This window comes from Leptonychotes weddellii, chromosome 8 (genome assembly GCF_054177405.1).
Source record: "Leptonychotes weddellii isolate Sample4059 chromosome 8, ASM5417740v2, whole genome shotgun sequence".
Taxonomy (NCBI): Eukaryota; Metazoa; Chordata; class Mammalia; order Carnivora; family Phocidae; genus Leptonychotes; species Leptonychotes weddellii.
Window position 1 is genome coordinate 101,924,875 of NC_138376.1, and position 17,412 is coordinate 101,942,286.

At 38.8% G+C, this 17,412-nt stretch overlaps 1 pseudogene; it reads left to right on the top strand.

Moving 5' to 3' along the window:
- On the top strand, positions 1-742 carry LOC102742067 (trace amine-associated receptor 6-like; annotated as a pseudogene).
- The last annotated feature ends 16,670 nt before the right edge of the window (positions 743-17,412 follow it).

Below are 17,412 nucleotides of genomic sequence, written 5' to 3' on the forward strand. Positions count from 1 at the left end.
TGGTACTTTGGGCCAAGTTTCTGTACCTTCCACACGTGCTGCGAGGTGGCTGTTTGTTACTCTTCTCTCTTCCACTTGTGCTTCATCTCCATCGACAGGTACCTTGCTGTTACTGACCCTCTGGTCTCTCCTAGCAAGTTCACGGTGTCTGTGTCGGGGCTATGCGTCAGCGTCTTCTGGATCCTTCCCCTTGTATACAGCGGTGCCGTGTTCTACACAGGTGTGTCTATGATGATGGGCTGGAGGAATTAGTAAGTGCTCTCAGCTGCATAGGTGGTTGTCAACCTGTTATAAATCAGTTTTGGATGTTGATTGATTTGCTATTGTTTTTCACACCTATGTTTGTTATGACGATTCTGTGCAATAATATTTTTCTTGTGGCTAGAAAACAGGCTATGAAGATTGAAAACATTAGTAGCCAAGTAGAAGCATCAGGGACATACAAAACCAGGGTGAGTAAGAGAGAAAAGCCACAAAAACCCTGGGTATCACTGTGACAGCATTTTTGATCTTGTGGTTACCGTATAGCATCGATTCGTTCATTGATTCTTTTGGGGAATTCATAACACCTTCATATGTTTATGAGATATTTTGCTGGTTTGGTTATTATAACTCTGCTGTAAATCCTTTGATGTATGCTTTATTTTACCCTTGGTTTAGGAGAGCAATAAAACTCATTATAAGTGGTCAAGTATTAAAAGATAGTTCATCAACTATAAATTTATTTTCTAAAAAACCCTAAATTTCAAATTGAGGAATTTGGGAATATATTGGGAATTTCTCAATGCATATGACATGAATCACAGTTCGTGATAATGATCCATTAAACCGAGGAGGAAAAATGATACCTCAATTTCAGGGGCATGATTTTTATGCTTTTATTTTCTTACTGTGGTAAATATCTTTAAGCATTTGATAGAAATGTACTTACTAAACAATGGTTGACACAAAGTTTATATTTCCTAGTTTCCCCAAATCTGCGCACTTCCCTGCTGTCAGTTAATATTTTTTTTATCTCCAAGTCTCCCTTTCAAGCTTATCTTTGTGTCACCTTTTAAGACTTCCTGGTTTCGTGTCCCCTAGGAAGTCTAATAGACCCTGTCTTCTCTGGACTTGGGGTACTTGACTTCCATTTTAAGCAGCTGTTTTTTGGGGTCCGGTCTTCCTGTAGCTCCTAAGAGGTCTCGAAACCATACACAACAGCCACTTCAGGCTCAGGACTAGACTCATATTTTATATCTTTGGAGATATTTCTGGAATAATTATGAGCCAATGGTGTAATTTCTACACTTGTGATTGCATTTTTATGTGATGATTTTCTCATCCTATGAGGTGTGTTGTGTTACTTTCCAGCCATTATGGGGGGAGATCTTCTGTCATTTTCTTTTCTTTATTAACACTATCCAAAATAGTGTATTGTTGATGACCTAAAAAGCAGTGCATTATGAGTTATGGTAAAAGGATGGGTTATTCAAGAAATGAAGAAATGGTATATAGCTCTTTAGAAGATATTGCTAAACATCTTGTCTCATGTCATTCACAGAATCAAAACTGATTTCTTTAAGATGTTAGAAAACACAAAGAAAATATTTTATAATTTTTCACTGGAGGAATCCTGACGGAAAACCCCTGTAGATTTGTGCATGTAATTTAAATTTTAAAACTTCAAAAGAAAACAAAACCAAATTTGGGGAGGGGGGAAGCCAATTTGGGAAAACTATTGGCAGCATACATGGTGAAGGGAGGGTTAAGGATTTAAAAAATAAAGACCTTTTACAAAAGGTAAGACATAGCCTAACACCTCCCTACACAAATAAACAGGCAAGTGTATATGGCGTGGGGTGGGGAATTTGCTTTGTAATTTATTTTTGTCATTTTATTATTTGAAATGAATTAAATATGTTAAAATAGATATTATAAAATAAAATCAAATAGATATTATCAATACACATCTCTACTCTTATCTGAGCATTGAGGTTAGGTTTGTCTATATATTTGCTTGTTTTATTTCAGGGGAATATCTTTTTTTTTTTAAATATTTTTAAAGATTTTATTTATTTATTTAAGACACAGAGGAGGGAAGGAGAGAGAGAGAGGGAGACAGCATGAGCAGGCTCCCCGCTGAGCAGGGAGCACAGGATGCAGGGCTCAATCCCAGGACCCTGGGATCATGACCTGAGCGGAAGGCAGCCATTTAATGGACTGAACCACCCAGGAGTCTTCAAGAGAATATATTTTGAGTATATATCTCTGCTGTATTTTTTCTTACCTAAGGAAATGAAATTGTACTGAATTGGTATATTTCAGGGACTACATCTTAGAGTGATTAAATTATCTTAGAAATGACATCTTAATGTTGTTAAGTATTTTTAATTTTTTTTGCATCAGATCTCTAAGTTTCTCTAACTCTTCCCCTCTAAGATTAATTATGTGCTGTATTCAGGTTCTATGGAAGCTAGCAACAGTCACTTCTCAATCTTTTATTTGTGTTTTATTTCTACTCTTTAAGCCCTCTCTGGAAAAATGAAAACAGCAACAGTGGGTGTGGTCAGTCCATGCACTTGCTTTGAGGAGAGACTTAACTTCCCAGCAGGGCTGGAAGGAGGGCACCTCTCTTCTTGGAGGGGGTTGCAGCTGAGTCTGCTCCTTAGAGGCAGGGAAACCCATTCCTTATAGACAGGCCTCCAAGAGCACCCACAGATGCTAATGTGGAGTCCAAGACCCCTGGAGCTTGGATGCCACCCTGGGGAAAAAGGAGCAGCATTCCTAAATTTACCATGATCTATGTCTGTTCCTGGTGGGATGTGAGCCTCTAAACAAGATTTAAGAGTATTGCAGAAAGAATGAAATCTTGCCATTTGCAATGACATGGATGGAACTAGAGGGTATTATGCTAAATGAAATAAGTCAGTCAGAGAAAGACAAACACCATATGATTTCACTCATATGTGGAATTTAAGAAACAAAACAGAGGGTCATAGGGGAAAAGAGGAAGAAATAAAAGAAGACAAAACCAGAGAGGGAGACAAATCGTAAGAGACTCTTGACTCTAGGAAAGAAACTGAGGGTTGCTGGAGGGGAGGTAGGTGGGGGATGGGGTAACAGTGCAATGGGCATTAAGGAGGGCACTTGATGGAATAAGCACTGGGTGTTATCTGCAACTGATGGATCATTAAATTCTACCTCTGTAACTAATAATACACTCTATGTTAATTAAATTGAATTTAAATAAAAAAAATTTTAAAAAGAGTATTGCAGAAAAATAAATTGCATTGTAGCACACCTGAGTAAGTGGTAGCTAAGATTTGTGCCCATCACAATTATGTATTACGGCCTCTCCCCTCCCACACACTGACCTCTGCACAAATCCATACCGTTTGGCAAAATCATCTTAACCCTGTGTCCATTTCTCCCGTATCTCATGCTGCTCCCCACACAGTGCCTGTCCCACAGCCCCTCCACACTCCTGATCCCTGCTAACACCTTGCCCTCCCCATCTCCAAGCCTTAGCACACATTGTCCTCTCTGCCTGGATATCAGTTTCTCTGTTTTTACCCTAAATCTATCTTCAACCCACTGGGCCTATCTTTAAAGTTACTTCCTTGGTAAACATACCCCAAAGGTGCTTGGATAAAAGACATTGCCTCATCATGGTGTTTTTCCATTGCACTCTATATATGTGTATATTGTGGCAATCAACTCATTGCATTGTCATTATTGGTTCACATGTTGGTTTCTCATAAGGAAGTTAGAGAAGTAAGATAAAATCTAATGGATGAAATTTTATTTATTCACAATTATTATTAAGAGACAGGCAATCCACCAGGACAAAAAAAAAAAAAAGGGCAACTTAGTTTGAGTTGCCCCAGATGCTGACACTAAGACAAAAATGTCAATGGCTGAAGTTTAGGGGGTGGAGTTAATACCAGCACGAGTGTGGAATATAAGACAGAGAGGAGAAAGCACCCAGGAAGTGACCGGAGACTGGCAACCAGTGTAAAGACACACCTCAGAGTCATTTCCCCTACAAGGCAAGGAAGCTGGAGAGTTTACACACCAACTCCCGTCGATCATTGGTTCAGGGCTGCTGCCAAGAAGCATTAATTCTCAAGATCTCCCACCTACTTTGTGGGTGTAAAGTGGGCTCTAGAGGCAAGAGAAAGGCTTCAGGGGAAAAGATTATGGTGGTGGCAGTTGGAAGTCAAGCCAACTGACTCAGTTCTGGCAAGGGGCTGTGGGTAGAGCACTGGCAGCTTATGTCACCCACGGCAGGGGGACTAAGTAATCTAATGCGCCATATTAAGACTCTGTCAACAAAAGGGGATGGGGAGCATACCAGTGCAGGGCACCAGAAGACAGAAAGGCAGAATTTGGCCATGGCCCCAGGGATGAGCAGTATTGGAATTAGGGGCCTTGCACGTTCTTACCCTGTGGATCCATCAGGCTTCACTAGGTTTTCTATGAGCTAGCCTTCTAGAATCAATCTTTCCACTTGTCTGTTCTGTTTTTAACAAGCAACCTTCTTGTTAATTTGCTTACCAGTTATTCTTTTTGTGGTCAGGAGTATTTGAGGAAATATAAAGCAGAATCAGTTGTGTTTGTCTATTTTCTCCTGTGGAAGGAGATGGGAGGGAAGGGGAAAGGGGCATCTCTGTCTCACTATTAGTCATCAGACGCTGAGGCTGGATAAAGAAGACAGTGACTTTCAGCTCAGAATAAGGAGCAATATGTGGAAGAGATACAATCTGAACAGAACCAGGACCTGATCTGGGCAGGACAGAGCCAAAAGAAAAGTTTGAAAGTGCCAGGCCCAATGCAGTAAGTACACATTAAGGACTAGATTTAAATGAAAGGGATTAAGAGTAGGAAACCATTTCAGTTTTAGGATCTCTGAAGAAGCAGTATATTAGGGCTATGGTATCTGGAAAGCTTCCATATGTTAAGCCTTATTACATGGAGATTATGGACAGTGACCTGGAGACTTCAAGAAAACTATAGGTAAATGATACCACATTAAAGTTAGGAATTAGGAATGCTTCCTGGATTTTTATTTCTTTAGTCAACTGATAGGATTGTTCTCAAAATCAAAATGATGACTTTGGCACCCAGAACTTACCTTTCCCTGGCAAATATTCATCAATGTTAGCCCTGCTTATTTAATAAAATTTGTTTTATAACTCAGTTCTGATTTTAATTGTATGCAAATCCAAAAACATCACCCACAAAATAAAAAAAAAGAATCATTAAAAAGCTAAGGCAGTATTTGCAGCATGTGAAAAGGATCAATCTTCTTAAGAACTACAAATAAAATGCTCTTGAAAAAATCCAAAATTAAGAGATAATGTCTCTGACAGAAAAGTGGACAGGTCACAATTATAATGAAATTGCACAAATTGCTGGTATGAATATGAAAAGATCTTCATTCTCTTTGTGGTCCCATAAATATAACTCAAAATGTGTTAACTTTCTTCATTCTATAAAATTGGCAAGTATTGAAAAATAATAGTATGCTGTGTTGGGTGAATGACAAGGAATGAGTGTGTTCGTATGTGTTGATGAAAGTAGAAATTGTTTTATATTCTCTAGAATATGTAAAACACACATACATTTGCTCGAGATAGTGCTAGTTGACTGAGCCAACATTTTCTAATCGCCTCTTCCCTCACTAGCTGGAAAAGCCAAATGCTGATGATTGCATCTTCATCTATAGCCAAAAGTCATCATGTAAAAGAATCCTACCTAACTTAACCCATGCAGAAGTCTGGAGAGGTGTCCTGAGACAGCGTTAACTCCGGTCGAAAAGAATGGAGGGACTGACATCTCTTCTGCCTCTTTTTTTCTTGTTCTAAATCCTGCCTTTTATTACTTTATATTAGTTCAATCCCTGGCCATATCCTCTGTCCATCTCTTTGTAATATTTTTCTACTAAGAAGTAAATGCAACTAAGAGATACTTACAGAGATGGTGGCTCTTTGTTCCAAGAAGGCAAAGGAGTGAGTCTGTACTGTCTGGTGTCCAGATTTGTGAGTCCAAGAATGTGATTTTAGAGGTGGGTAAGATCAATCAGTTGGGTAATATCAATTCAGTTATTTGCAATGGGAAAGATACCTGGCTCCATAAGTAACACTTTGTTGTTTTTGGAAATTATTTTGTGGAAAATGAATAAAGAAACCTAATCCAAAATGGAGTCAGGAAGCAATGAAAGGAGGGTTCTCATTTGTGTACAGCACATAACTCGTGGGAGCTAACTTTACATACCTCAGGAGAAAGAAGCTCACTTTACACACTCCAGCAGGAAGTAGGAAGATTTTCTCCTCATCCTGCAACAATCCAGCCAATAAGAAGCTACCACAACCCCAAACTCACACTCACCTCCAGTGAACTTTTTTTCAAAACAACCCCTCACAACTTCCTTATTTCCTCTATGAAAGGCACTCTCCTCCTTTGTTCTTTGGACCTGCCTATGGTTCTGTATGGTTTGCATGTCCCAAATTGCAATTCCTGTGCCATTCCCAAATTAACCCATTTCTGTTGGATAAGTAACTGGCTATTTTATTTGTAAGGTTGATAATGTTTTGAGTGGGCTTTTTCCTGGTAAATCTTCTGATGAAATCAACTAGAGTTCATAAATTTTACCAGTTAGCATATGTTTAAGGCAAGGGTTTTAAGATTGTCATTCATTATGTTTATTTTTTAATTAATTAATTAATTGTTCAATTAATTGTACATAGTTCCAAAAATTATTTACAGGGGCTTTCAATGATACACATGAAAGCATAACTTAAAAATGTGTCAAAGGAGAAGGGAGGCTTGGGAAGATGGCAGAGCAGGAGGACCCTAAGCTCACCCTGTCCCACATTTACAACTAAATTTCACTCACATCAGAGTAAATAAACCCGAGGGCAATCCAGAGACTGGCAGAACATATTCCACAACTAAATGTAGACAGGAAGCTGCATTGGAGAGGTTAGGAAGGACAGAAATGGTGGTCAGGAGCTGCCTACAGGAGGGAGGGAGCAGAGAGAGGAAAGCACCTGGGAGGTCACATGGGGAAAAGGAATTCCCGTGATCTCTGGCCTGGAAAAACAGAAGCACTGAATTCCAGGAATTTGTGTAACTAGTGGGACTTGGAGCCCAGAGCTTTAAAAGTCAGCTGACTCGGTACTGGGTGAGTGGGGAGGGCGAGTGATGGCCAGAACCTGCCCTTAAAGAGACAACAGCTCAAGAAGAGGCGACATAGAAGCAGCAGTGGAAGGGAGATGTGTTTATACTGATTTCAGAGCATGTTGAGGGACTTTTCCAGGAAAAAAGGACCTGGCAGGTGCCAGATTCCTCCCCCCCTCCCCCGCCCCCCAGCATAAACACAGAGCCCTCTGCTGGAAGCAGTGCTACACAGATGCTTGCTGCCTAACCTGCTAGCAGTGTGTGCTGCCCATGAGTTCTCCGGAAGACTCTCCCATTCCAAGTCTGGTGGCTTTGGACCTGGATTCAGCACAAACTTTGTTAAAACTGTATGTGCCCTGCCCAGTGGCTGCCTCTGTGCTCCACCCCTGCAGCCATACCCCGGGGGATCCAGCCTAGGGCTAACAGCTCAGTGGAAATTTTGCTAACACCACTGCCCCGCCCCCAAGCCCTTCTGCTTCTGCAGTCTAGTCCCCTCAGAACCACCTGCCTCGGTCTCACTAACATCACAGAGAGAAAGTACAGCCCACAACAGGAAAAGAGTCAGTGCATATGTCTGGACTGAAAGGAAAAGCGACTCAGACACAATAGCAGGACGTACATAGGAGACTCTCCTGAAGTGCCAGGTTCTGGTGAACAGGGGATAGTGCACTGTGCAGCACCACAGGACCTCTTCTTCATAAGGCCACTGGTTTCAAAAGCAGAAAATGTAGCTGACTTTCCTAATGAAGAGAAACAGGCACAGAGAGGTAGCCAAAATGAGGAGACAGAGAAATATGTCCCAACTGAAAGAACAGGACAAGATTACAGCAGGAGATCTAAGCGAAAGAGAATAAGCAATATGCTTGATACACAATTTAAAGTGATGATCGTAAAGATACTCACTGGACTTCAAAAAAGGGTGGAGGAGATCAGTGAGACCCTTGACAAAGAGATAAAAAAATAAATCTGAAAATATCAGAGATGAAGAACTCAATAAATGAAGTTAAAAATACAATAGATGGAATAAATAGTAGGCTATCGGAGGCAGAATGTATCCGTGACCTGGAGGATAGATTAATGGGAAACAATCAGGCTGACCAGGTGAAAAACAAACAAACACTGCATAATGAAAATAGACTTCGAGAACTCAGTGACTCCATCAAGTGTAATAACATTCATGTTATAGGGATCCCAGAAGGAAAAGAGAGAGAAAGGGAGGCAGAATATGTATTTGAAGAAATAATGACTGAAAACTTCTCAAATCTGGGAAGGGGAACAGAGGTCCAGTTTCAGGAGGCATAAAGATCTCCCAACAAATTCAACCCAAGGAAGTCCACACCAAGACACATAGTAATTAAAATGGCAAAAAATAGTGATAAAGAATTTTCAAGGTTGCAAGAGAGCTTTCCCCCTAAGGTCAGGAACAAGACAAGGATGTCTACTCTTACCACTTTTTTTAAAAAATATTTTATTTATTTATTTATTTGACAGAGAGAGAGTGAGAGCACAAGCCAGGAGACAGAGGGAGAAGCAGGTTCCTCGCTGAGCGGGGAGCCTGACATGGGACTCGATCCCAGGACCTGGGATCATGACCTGAGCCGAAGGCAGCCGCTTAACCAACTGAGCCACTCAGGCGCCCCTCTACTCTTACCACTTTTATTCAACTTAGTACTAAGAGTTTTAGCCACAGCAATTAGACAACAAAAAGAAATAAAAGGCATCCAAATTGGTAAGGAAGAAGTAAAACTTTCACTATTTGCAGATGACATGATACTCTATATAGAAAACCCTAAAGACGCCACCAAAAAACTACTAGAACTGATAAATGAATTTACTAAAGTCACAGGATACAAAATCAATGTGTAGAAATTTGTTGCATTTCTACACACAAATAATGAAGCAGCAGAAAGAGAAATTAAGAAAACAATCCCATTTACAATTGCACCAATAATAATAAAATATCTAGTAATAAACCTAACCAAAGAGGTGAAAGACCTATGAAACTATAAAACACTGATGAAAGAAGTTGAAGACAACACAAAGAAATGGAAAGACATTCCATGTTCATGGAATGGAAGAACAAATATTGTTAAAATTTCTATATTACCCAAAGCAATCTGCACATGTAATGCAATCCCTATCAAAATACCAATAGCATTTTTTTCACAGAACTAGAACAAAAATTCTAAAATTTATATGGGACTGGAGAAGACCTCAAATAGCCAAAGCAATTCTGAAAAAGAAAAGCAAAGCTGGAGGTACCACAGTTCCAGACTTCAAGTTATATTACAAAGCCATAGTAATCAAAACAGTATGATATTGACAAAAAGTAGACATATAGATCAATGGAACAGAATAGAAAACCCAGAAATTAACCCATAATTATATGGTCAATTAATCTTTGACAAAGCAGGAAAGAATATTCAATGTGAAAAAGTCTCTTCAACAAATAGTGTTGGGAAAACTGGACAGCTACATGCAAAAGAATGAAACTGGACCATTTTCTTTCACCATACATAAAAATAAACTCAAAATGGGTTAAAGAGCTAAATGTGAGACCTGAAACCATAAACATTCTGGAAGAGAGCATAGGCAGTAATTTCTCTGACATCAGCCGTAGCAACATTTTTCTAGATAGGTCTCCTGAGGCAAGGGAAACAAAAGCAAAAACAAACTATTGGGACTGCATCAAAATAAAAAGTTTCTGCACACCAAAGGAAACATTCAACAAAAATAAAGGGTAATCTACTGAATGGGAGAAGATATTTGCAAATAATATATCTGATAAATGGTTAGTATCCAAAATATATAAACAACTGATACAACTCAACACCCAAAAAACAAATGATCTAATTTAAAAATGAGCAGAAGACATGAACAGACATTTCTCCAAAGAAGTCATACAGATGGCCAACAGACACATGAAAAGATGCTCAACATCACTCATCATCAGGAAAATCCAAATCAAAAGTACAATGAAATATCATCTCACACAAGAAACAACAAGTGTCAGTGAGGATGTGGAGAAAAAGGAACCCTCTCGCACTGTTGGAAGGAATGCAAACTGATGCAGCCACTGTGGAAAACAGTATGGAGTTTCCTCAAAAAGTTAAAAATAGAACTGCTCTGTGATCCAGTAATAGCACTTCTGGGCATTTACCCCAAAAATATAAAGACACTGATTCAAAGGGATACATGCACTGTTATGTTTATAGTAGCATTATTTATAATAACCAAATTATGGAAGCAATCTAAGTGTCTATTGATAGATGAATGGATAAAGAAGTGGTATATATGTGTGTGTGTGTGTGTGTGTGTGTGTGTGTGTAATGGAATATTATTCAGCTGTAAAAAAGAATGAAACCTTGCCATTTGCAATGACATGGATGGAGCTAGAAAGTATAATGCTAAGCAAAGTTAAGTCAGTCAGAGAAAGACAAATACCACATAATTTCACTCTTATGTGGAATTTAAGAAACAAACAAACAAAAATGAGCAAAGAAAAAAAAAGGAGAGAGACAAATCAAGTAACAGACACTTAACTATAGAGAACAAACTGATGGTTACCAGAGGGGAAGTGGGTGGGAGGATGGGTGACATAGGAGTTAGGGATTAAGGAAGGCACTTGTCGTGACGACCCCTGGGGGATGTATGGAATTGTTCAATCACTATATTGTACACATGAAACTAATATAACACTGTATGTATGAATAAAATAAAATAAAATAGAATAAAATAAAATTTAATCCAAAAAATGTATCAAAATAGAAATGAAGGACACAACATGATCATAAGACAGAGCCTAGTAAATGCATTTCATTATGACCCACAAATTTGGTGCCAGCAAAAAAGAGAAACTGAATTAGTTATGTAATTGACAGTGGATCAAACCAAAGCATGAATATTCAGACCGAGTGGTAAGAAATAGACATGAAATGACCTCATGTCAGTATTTGTCACCAAATTAATTTGACACAAACTTCCAGTGTTCTAGCTTCTGGAACTTCAGAATTTGGACTTGTACCAAAATCTGAAATCCCTCCAGTTGGTGTATCTGATCGCTGACTCCTGCCTTTCAGGCTCCCTTGTTCTAGAAAACCAACTACAAGTAACTTTTCACCTCTCACTTGCTGGGATTCTTCACTGTCCTCATCCAGCTTAAATGCCAGCACTGATGATTCTAATCACTTCTTAGAAGTGAAGTTGAAGTTGGAGGAAAAGATCATGCAATTGTTCTTATTATTTTTGTTAATGTTTACCCTATCTATCTATCTATCTATCTATCTATCTATCTATCTATCATCTATCTATCATCATCTATCTATCTATCATCTATCTATCTATGTATCTATCTATCTATGATCTGTCATATTTTATTATTGGTTATTACATACTAACTTTTAGCTGTAAGTTCTTTTCCTTCCTTATCTTTACTTACAGCTCCATATGGTAGGTAACATTGCTTCCATATTCAGAGATGAGTGATCTGAAGCTGGGAGAGGTTAGGTAAGTTGTCCAAGATCACATGGCCAGGATTTGTCCTCAGAGCTTTCTGATTCACAGCCCTGTGCAAGGATTCTCTAAGGATGCTGCCTTCCTGTCTTAGAAGATGGGTTCTCTAACTTATGCCCAACACATTTACTGTCGCTGCTTATAACTTTTCAAGAAATGACATAAAGCATAGAAATAAAACCCAAATGGCAGTTAGAAGACTAACAAAAGATCTCATCAAAGTAGTAGTGAAATTGATAATACAAGCTCTCCAAAGTGCTGGCCTCTCTATTGGCCTCATTTCAAGCAGCTGTACTCCCCAACTAATTGTCTCATCACCTGTCTGGCCTCGTTGGACTTTTTGGTGGGTGTAGCTTTGGTACTCAGCAGCACAATGAGGAGAATGAAAAGAACACAGGTATGGAATAGGCTTGAACTTCTCTCTCATCTCCATGACTGAAACTCCCTATCTTTTGTCTAGTTTCAAAATAGACTAGATGTGGGAGAGGCCGTGCACTTGTGGGAGCAGGGAGTCCATGGGAAATCTCTATACCTTCCTGTCAATATTTCTGTAAACCCAAAACTGCTCGAAAAAATAAAGTCTACTTTTCTTAAATGAGCTTAATCACACCTACAGTATAAAGTTAGTGCCTGTTAAATGTCTGATAATAAAAGTTCTCATTCCTTAAAATTTTCTTTCAAAGCTCTGAATCAGATTTTTTGAAAAATTATGTTGATTTTCTTTCCGTGATCCTTTGCTCCAATTTCTTCTTTGTCAATCATTTTATCACTGAAATGAAAAATATCTAGGAAAGTGTTTTAGTTTCCTTTGACTGCCATCACAAATTCCCACAAACCTGTTGGTTTTATTCTCTGGCAGGAATGTATTCTCTCATAGTCCTGGAGGCCAGAAATCTGAAATCCAAGTGTTGACATGACCATGGTCCCTCCCAAAGCTCCAGGGTAGAGTTTTTCTCTGCCTCTTCCAGCTTCTGGTGGCTCTGGGTGTTCCTGGCTTGTGACAGCATAACTCAAATCTCTGCATCCATCTTCACATGGTCTTCTCTTCTTTCTCTGTTTCTCTTCTGGTGTCTCTTGTAAGACACTGGTCTTGGATTTAGGGCTCATCCAGGTAATGAGATCATCACAGGATGAACTCATCTTAGCTAAGTCTGTAAAGATTCTTTCCAAATAAGGTCTGGTTCTGGGGGCTAGAATGTGGACATATCTTTGTTTTATGTATGTGTGTGTGGGAGGGTTACCATTCAGTTCACTACAGAAGGGGATGAGTGCTCTTTTGTTGTGAGGATCTCCCAGATAAGCAGCTGGGCCATGATGGTTCAGGGTCTAGATAACCAGTTTTCAGGCAGAAAAATTTGATCTATATCCCAAATGGACTGATTAACACTAAGTGATGTCATAAGACCTTATTTGTTAACTGTCACATTTATTTAATAATTTATAACAGCAGGATATCTGCAATTTTAAGTAATCTAAGTCAGTAATTTGATTAAATAATATCTTCCACACAAAAGACCAAAATATAGAAAAACTTTCAGTTTAAGTGGTTATAGAATAAATGGAAGTAGCTTTCTTTAACACCAAATGAGTATTGTTAAAAATAATTTGTGGGGATGCCTGGGTGGTTCAGTCAGTTAAGCGTCTGCCTTTGGCTCAGGTCATGATCTCAGGGTCCTGGGATTGAGTCCTGCGTCGGGCTCCCTGCTCAGTGGGGAGCCTGCTTCTCCCTCTGCCTGCCGCTTCCCCCTCCACTTGTGCTCTCTCTCTCTCTCTCTCTTATAAATAAATAAATAGTTTATTGTATTTTGAAATATAGCTGTTTCTAGTTTATGAATTTATATTGTGCCTTGATCCAGAATAAATTTAAAGCAAGTTACAGAGAAATATAAAATTCAAGCAAACAGTGTACATTAAAATTGGAAGCAATAGAAAAAAGAAACACAGAAAAGGGGAGGGTGAAAAATGGAGGCATAAATGGACCTAAAATATATATCATAGTCATAAATACACATGCACACACACACACACACACACACACACACTTGCTAATGAGAGCAAGAAATCTGGCCACTCATTTTTAACAGCCAACACAAAAAGAGAAGTGTCTTCAAATTCACTGATTAGAATCTCAATAAAGAAAAAACGAACCCATTGTTAGTTTAGGTTTCCAAACTAAGATTGCAGGGGCTCTTGTCCCAGAGATCTTGATAAAGGGGACACTTTGACTTCCATGAAAATAGGTATCTGTTGATTTTTCTATTCAAGCACCATTGACCTTTGCAAAACATGGGGAGTTAGGAATGCCGACCCTCTGCACAGTCAAAAACCCATGTATACCTTTTGATCTCCAAGAACTTAAGTACTTATAGCCTACTGTTGACTGGAAGCCCTACCGATAACATAAAGTCGATGCATAAAACATATTTTGTATACTATATATATTATATACTGTATTCTTATAATAAAGTAAGCTAGGTAAAAGAAAATGTCATTAAGAAAACAATAAGAAAAAAGAAAATATATTTATATTACTGTACTGTAAAAAAATTGCATATAAATAGACCTGTATAGTTCAAACTTATGTTGTTCAAGTGTCAACTGTAGTTGACCATTTGCTGGTAACCTACGCCAGGCATATTTGTATATTACTCATTGATGGTAAATCAACTTGCCCAAGGTCACAGAGCCTGGGTGTCATACCCAAGATTTAGGATTCTTAGACCATGATATTCATTGCTCCTCATTCCTCCATTGGGATTAGCTTTTGAAACAAGGTACTATTTTCAATTTCCTTTCTATTTGCCTCTTTTCTATGAAATATTTTGCCACATTGTGCTCATTTTTTGGTTGAATCTGAGCAGTAGAATCCCTAGCTATGCAAACAAATTCTGATTTGTTGCCCTGGTTTCTCTACCTCTATTTAATTAACCTCTTTCTAATTAATACATGAAATCCTCAGTCTGACAGTTTATAATGCAATTGGTTAGATGGCTTATTTTTTCCCAAGGATATATTCTTATTACTTGAATCAATTTGGGATGCTCTCTGGTCTCTTGATTATATTTTAGAGATTGTTGGGTCCACCTAATAGAGCTGGAGGGGTGGGGCTGGGCACATAGTTTAAGATCTTTCTCTGTTATGCCTTGGCTCAAAAAACTTATCACTCTCAATTTGTTTTGATCCTGTGGATTTTGGAAGCATTTTCTAAACCTCTCCCAAATTGGGCCCTGAAAGTTGTGGGACAGGTGAGAAGGGGGAAGAATGTAAATCCTAACTGAATATCCTAAGAATTAGCTAAGATAGAATAATTGGAAATTAGAGCTGGTAGAAAGTTGGAAGATGTCTAGCTCTTTGTTTTAAAAAGTAATTTATGGAGAAGTGGGATTCTGTCCAAGTTCTTCCTAGAACAAGCTCCAGGTCTCCCACCCATTCCTGCTTTCAGATCATAGCAAGGCTTTCATCTCTCTCTCTCTCTCTCTCTCTCTCTCTCGTCTCTCTGCCTTTCTCCTTTTTGGGCATAATATTCTTTTCTCGTTAAGTTACCCTCTGCTAGGAAAGGTCTAAAAACCCCAGCTATTTTTCCACTCCATTCTCACTTCCCTTTTCCTCTTATATATTAAAATTCTACAAATATTTGAAGTAGAGTTTTTGTGTTATCCTGTTTGAAGGAACCCCTTCGTCTACACCTGCCTGCCTAGGTGCTTCCTGCATCGTAACCTACTGTCTTTTGCCTTTTTAATACTTTTCACAATTTGTATTCATGTATCTATTTCTTTGTTTACTTGCTTAAGGTTTGTTTCCCTCTCAAGACTTCAAACTTCATGAGGATAGAGATCATATGTACCCAGGTTTTTTGTTCATTACTTTGTACCCAGCTCCTGGTGCTCAATAAATACATATTGAATGGATTAATTAATTAATTTAATTAACCTCAGAGTAATGGAGGGAGATATAAAGTTATTTCTCTATCCTAAGTGGCTAGTATCGTGTGATACTTTTTTTTTCCCCTAGAAAAGTGGTTCTCAATGGGCAGGTCATTGAGATATTTCTCCTCCAGAAGACATTTGTCAATGTCTGGACACATTTTTGGTTTACATAGTTGGGGAAATTTTACTGACACCTACTGGCATCTAGTAGTAGGGATGCTGTTAATCACCCTTAAATGCAGAGGACAGATCCCCACATCAGAGTTATCTGATCTCAAATGTCAACAGTGCTGAAGTTGAGAAAGTCTGGCCTAGACCTTTGCTTATGTAAGCAATTATCGTTATTTTACAAAACCAAATTCTCAGAAAATATTAGAAATAATATTAAAAAGAATCTAATTTTCTTGATGAGGAATCAGATGGCCAGATGGACTAATGAAGATACCTATGGCATTTTGTAACTTGAAATGCAAATTCACCCATACCTCTAAAGTCACAGCCCTGCCGTGGCAAGAGTCTTGAACCTTTCTTCGAGAAGGTTGAATAGTGCTTTTCCTTGCTCTGCTGTGTTCAACATTCCAGGGCTGGGAAATGACTAAGGGATCGTGTTCCCATTTTCCAGCTTTCTGCTCATCATTCCTTATTTGAATTCTTTTAGCATTGGAAACAGAAATGCTGTCAGCTACAACCACAGACATGCGTGTAGTCAGGGGGCTCACAGTCCATTTCTCAAGTGGATGGACAGGTGTCCCCCATCTGCTTCCAGAGACAACGCCTGAGAGGAGAACTGATCTCCTTCCTCCCAGCACTGACAGTCATAGCACCTCAGAAATGCTGATGTGTCGAAATACCATGTTGTTTTTTAATGCCTGTGTGATGTATTTCACCAATCTCAAGCTTTCCTTAATGTATGTTCCCTTTTCTGTTTGCTGGTAGCCAGTGCAGATGCAAAAATGATGCCTAACAAGAAAGAAAAAGCCAAGTATTAACTTCCACTGTTTACACTCTATTGGACTTCTGTACGAAAATCCAGCGAGGTGGCTACATCAGGACTGAGAACAGGGGAAACATTCAAGTCTAAGAAAAAAGAAATCTTTGACCCAAGAAACATAATGGCTAAACTAATTTAAGGTAAAGGTTGTTTTGTAGAATACCTTTTCCTAATAATCACTGTTGAAAAATAATCTTCCAAGTTCACACCTTGCACTACAGGGATTCCATGCAGGGATTTTCCCATTGATGGCATTTATTTATGTCTTAGTAGGTAATACAGGTCAGACAACACAGAGATAAAGAGGAGGTGATCCCTCCACCCCACAGTTGCATCCCATATCGGAGGCTGTTGTGAAGAGGAACACTAGAGGTAAAAATAAAAATGTATATTTATGACTAAAATGAAATTTGTCAAATTTTAAAGGAACCAAGCATGCGTTAGTTGAAATTAACCCCCAGTAATCTTGTACAATATAGTTTTTGTTCAATTTTATTTTGTTATAGAAAACATTTGAGATTTATAATCATAAATGGAAAACTGAAAAAACATTAGTAATAATATCTGGTAATTTCTTCAGGGATCCTGGTGTACTTATGTTTTTCTCTGCAGGAGTATTAAAAAGTAGAATCCTACATCCTTTGTGAAAATCAAGAAGGACAGAATTCTCCACATGCACCATGAGCACCGACTGGTCCCCCACTGCCGCCGAGCAGCTCTGCTACCAGAACGTGAGCGGATCCTGCCTGAAAGCTCCCTGCTCGCCTGGCTCCCCGCTGATGCTCTACACACTGGCTCTGGGGCTGTGCTGGCTGTGTT